Consider the following 5,196-nt stretch of genomic DNA (forward strand, 5'->3'; position numbering starts at 1 on the left):
CTTGTTATTTTTTTTAAGATGTTGAGATGTTCTTTCGATGATGTGAGAATGATGTGGGATTTTATATCCGTATTTGAGTTTGAGTATTTGAATAATTCGAGATAATTATTTGAATGAGAACGATGAACTCAGAAGTGAGATCTGAGTCCGTTAAGACGTTTTGAAAATTTTGACTTTTTGACGATGAATAGTAAAATACTGCTATTTCGTCTTTTTGTCGACTTTCAAAATCTTACGTGCACGTCGTCGAGAAATATTCTTAATTTTTCGATACGAGTCCAATAATGAAAGTTTTTATTTTTGGATGACGAGTGAATAGTAAATCGGGATTTCTCGATAAACGAACCGAGCTCGTTTATCAGAATTTCGAGAACGAGCTTGCGTTTTCTATATTTATATAGAATTACGAGTGTAATGAAAGTGAGTAGGAGTTAAGAGGGTGAGTAACGAAGAATGTGGGTAATTAGTCGTTAAAACGAGACGAAACGGGATATTTAACGACTAACGGGTTAATATCTTAAATATCTAAGGCTACCCCACCAAAACCACCCCCCAAACCTCCCAAAACCCCTTTCCCCTCACTAACTCACGCTATATCAGCCCACACCACACACACAACTCACATATTCACACACACAACACCTAAAACACACACTACACACGCCATTTTCCATTTAAGCTTGGACGGAGCTTTTGACCTCCGATTTGAGCACCGAGACGAGCACCGATCATCTTTTCGATCACGTATCTAAGTAGGTAAGATCTCTACCTACGTTTTGATGGTTTTCTTTTCGATTTTCGTCGACGTCGAAAAACGTCGATTCTCGACTTTATTTTGAAACGACGTCGGATCGTCGTGAAATTTTAGTATGTTGTTCTTGGGTAGATGTTGAGCATGTTTAATGAAGGGAGTAAGAACGGAACGAACCGTAGCTATGAAACCCATGAGGGCAGCCCCGTTTTTCACATATTAGCTTGTCTTTCGATTTTTGTTTGATCGTTTTGACTTGATATTTGTGCTTAGGGGTATGCTAGAATCGATATATATTAAATTCGTATTTTTCCAAGCACGAAAATTGTATAAATTTTTAGAGTGTGATTATTTAAATTCGTGAAGTTTGAGACGTTGCATAATGAATATTATTGCGTATATGTGTTCTACGATATCACATGAGCATGCTAATTGATTTACAATTTATGGATGATAATTGTTGAACGAAATTAAAACTGGAATTCTGTCAAAATTTTACAGCAGTTTCAAGCTTATGTTTCGATGAGTTTTCATTGCTTGATGGCTCTGAAATTTTAGTATGTTTATCTATGATATGTGTATTTCGTTGCTGCAAAATTTCATGTCTTTTGGATGATGTTTGCTATTTTAAAGATATTTTGAAAAATCCTTGACAGAATCTGTCAACTATTGGTAGACTTCACAAAAACGTTTATATCTATTAATCCATGAAGGATTTTGCATCACCGTTTTTTTTAAACGAAACTAGACTTCAATACTTTTCTAAAAACATAAGATTTCGATTTTTATGACCTCTGAAACAGAGCAGTTTATTATTTCAAAAATGCCCTGTTCTGCTGTCATATTTGTCCAACAGTAAAAGTGTATGAGTTTCATTGTTTATTTGGCAGATCATATGAACGTTTTCTCTTGTGAAATTTTAACCAAATCTTCAAGGATACCTTTAGTTTTGGATGATTAAATTTGATGGAATTTTATTAAGGTTTGCCTTGGTTTCTAATGGCCTAAACAAAATTGGCAGAAACTGTCAATCTTTGACAGCCTGCACTAAAAGAGCAATATCTCCAAAAACCTTTAACCTTTTTGGTTAACTACCATTTTTAGAGTGAACTACACTTCATGAAGTTTTTGAGATCAATTGGTATGAGAGTTTATGATGATTGAGTTGGTTGTTATGAATTTTTAAAGATGACACAAAAACAGCAAAACTTTCTAGAAAACAACTTGATTATATTTGTTTTGATGGATGATACGATATGACTAAATGGTGTGAGTTGTGAGAGTTATGATTAACGCACATAAATGTTGGTATCTGACACTCGAACAATTGGTGTCGAGTATAAATGATAGTTTACTGATAAAGAGTTTTGATGATTTTGAATTGTTTGGTTTGCGTTGAAAAGAAGTCAAGATGTTAAGTTTTGAGTCGAGAGACGAGTTCACGTAGTGAGATTCACGCGTTGAAATCTCGTGGCTGACATTATATATGAATAGGTCATGCCGAAATTTTTAGTGAAATTAGAATTTGAGCATAGTCAATTCTTGTTGACCCGTGACTCAAATACATGCCTAATGGAAAGTTTAACTTTCTAATTGGTTAATTAGACGAGATGAGAGCGAATAGATCTGCTAAGAAAGTGGACTTTTCGATGTGTTAAATATTTCTTTTAATTGAAGCGCTGCTAATTATAACATAAGGATGTTATAATTAATGAGTAATGACGAGAGATAATAATTGTTATATTGATTAACAATCAAGAGAGATGAACATTAGAGATACTAATGTTTCATAAAAAAGATTAGATTATTAATCGAGGTTTCTTTTATAACTTCTCACCAATTCTTCATAACGATGAAGGTCCTTTTGGGAAGTAACGACTTGAGGGAGAGAGTGACGTTACTCATTGATACAGAGACACAACGAGGTGGGCATTACTTTCATATATATCAAATGAGTTTAAATGTTACGTTCAAGCAAGTTATTTCATGATAAAATCTTTGAGTTAAAGTTATTTCAAGTATTGTCTTGCCATAAAATGTTTAAATTTTAGTATGATATCTATCTGCTTTGGCTTTGCCAATGATGCAATCGAATTCGGGTCCTGAGCAGTTGATAGCTATCCTGCCAGGGCTAGTGTACACCAGTGACCGTGAGTCATCGAGCGGGTTGGCCGGTCAAGTGACCGTGAGAGGTGGCCACCTCTCCGGCACAAAGTTCCAGATATGATAGATTACAAGAGAACTTGGTCTGCAGACGAACTTTAAGAATCACAAATGAATTTAGTAAGCTTGGGCCTTTTAGCTAAAACTCCCTTGCTGTACTGTTTATGATGGCATGACAATTTACAGTTTTGAAGCATGTATTTTTATACCTAGGCATACGTGCCCACTGAGTGCTTTTGTACTCAGCCCTGCATATGTTTTCTAAATGTGCAGGTTGAGCTGATGTGATGATGGTGCTGCAATGAGCGGAGTCTCCAGGGTTGTTAATAAATAGTTAACATGTCTAGAATATGTCTTCATACGTATGTCTAGCTACTTTCCGCTGCAAGATGTTGTTGATGTTATAGTATGTTATGTCATACTTTGAGTCTTAAGAGAATGGTTTCATATGATGTATAACTTGATTAACGATATTAATTAAGTTTTATGTTGTCTTTCATAGACTGTTCAAAAGAGTATTAATGAGTAAATACGATGATTTTTCTTAAGTTAAGTAAGATTTACAGTTTCAAATGATGCCCCTTTCTTTCCCTTATTCTTTAACCCCATCCCTAGTCGTAGATCACTCGGCTTAACTATCCTTAGTTAAGGCGGGCTGTGACATAATTATTACTAGCGTATCTAGGATAATTGGTCTAAATTAGGTTCCTTCATCTTAATGCTATTAGAATATTAAATCTAAGACTGGCGTATCCAGCTAAGTTATATTTTAATAAGGGAAATAGGCAAGACTAGCGTATCTAGTGCGTATCACGGTATCCTATAACTAGTTGGTTAATAGGGATTAATTAATTATTGCGTCGATGATCAGAGCTTTGAATTAGTGTGAATTTATTTGAGCCGAATTACCCTTCTATTGATTATTTTCTAGTGTTATTTTATTTGATTTATTGCATTCTTAGTTTTAATTAATTCTTCTCAAAATTAAGGCGTGGTGGCTACACCAAAAATTATACTAGATTTTAGGGATCTGAATGATTTTACCTGCTCTATGTAGGGTCTGCTTATCATCATACTAATTTATTTTGATAATTCTGCAGGAATTATTTGGTTGAAAACGACGACCACCAGTTATTCATTTGTTACTTTTCTTTTTTCTTTTTTTTTTCTTTTAGTAAAGGGGATCATTAATTCATTGTATTGTTCATTTCATGGGACTGTATAATTCTTTTGCCAATCACATCACATGCATTAATAATTGTCAATCAACTAATTTTGGCAAATTCATTTTGACAAGGCAAACTAAACCACCCTACCCATTCTTTATTGTCTCCAAACGCTCTCAAGGCCTCACGCCATAGACTTTCCCTTCCCAACAGATCGAACAAGCCCGTATCACCATCTCCGTCTTCTAATATTGATTCTGACGTCCATCACAATTAATTTTATTTGCTTATTTGATCGTTGTTATTGTTTGTCATGTTGATTCCCCATTTGATCTCGTGTGATGCTTGAACCCCGATTTAATAATCAAATTAAAGGGAAAACATATTATTAATTGAGTAATATTTCGTTGTCTTGCCACAAAACTTCAAAAACTGCATTTGACATCCTACTTTTATAGCATTTGTGTATAAAGTAGAACTTCTTTGTTTTTTGTCCGAGATTGGTAATTATTCCAAAAACAAGTTCAAATTGAAATGGAAAATTAGGATTAATTAGACTCAATAATGATAAATTTACAGAACTGCATATGTACTGCTAGTCTGCTCCAATATTAATGCATGATGTGTCAGATTTCGGTATCGCCTAATATATTTCTTCTACACCTTTGTAATAATATCAATTATTATTATTATTATTATTATTATTATTATTATTATTATTATTATTATTATTATTAGGGCAAAATAAAATTATTTTCTAACTAATTACTTTTATCAATGATAAAGATCCGTGAATTCATGTAGTTTTCTAGGACATTGTATCGTAGAAATGCACCGTTGCTTTTGTTGATAAACACATGATATCTTGAAAATCAATGCATCAAATAATAATAATAATAATAATAATAATAATAATAATAATAATAATAATAATAATAATAATAATAATAATAATAATAATAATAAAATACACTTGTATCTTTCTTTTGTTATTTTTATTTAGGATCCCTTTTTTTTGCTAAATTTGTTATCTAGACATAGTATTAGTGATACCAAAGTAGAGTATTCAAACAAAACATATGGTAAAGAAAATAAAGTTTTCTTTAATTACATTTT

General features: G+C 32.8%; 1 long non-coding RNA gene across 1 annotated transcript; it reads left to right on the plus strand.

The window, feature by feature from the left end:
- The first annotated feature begins 618 nt into the window (after window positions 1-618).
- On the plus strand, window positions 619-3,312 carry LOC131003349 (uncharacterized). The gene is made up of 3 exons (XR_009094607.1): window positions 619-756; window positions 2,610-2,676; window positions 3,188-3,312. It is a non-coding gene; the product is annotated as an uncharacterized LOC131003349 (long non-coding RNA).
- Window positions 3,313-5,196: the final 1,884 nt, after the last annotated feature.

The sequence above is a fragment of the Salvia miltiorrhiza genome, unplaced genomic scaffold, assembly GCF_028751815.1.
Source record: "Salvia miltiorrhiza cultivar Shanhuang (shh) unplaced genomic scaffold, IMPLAD_Smil_shh original_scaffold_209, whole genome shotgun sequence".
Classification (NCBI taxonomy): domain Eukaryota; kingdom Viridiplantae; phylum Streptophyta; class Magnoliopsida; order Lamiales; family Lamiaceae; genus Salvia; species Salvia miltiorrhiza.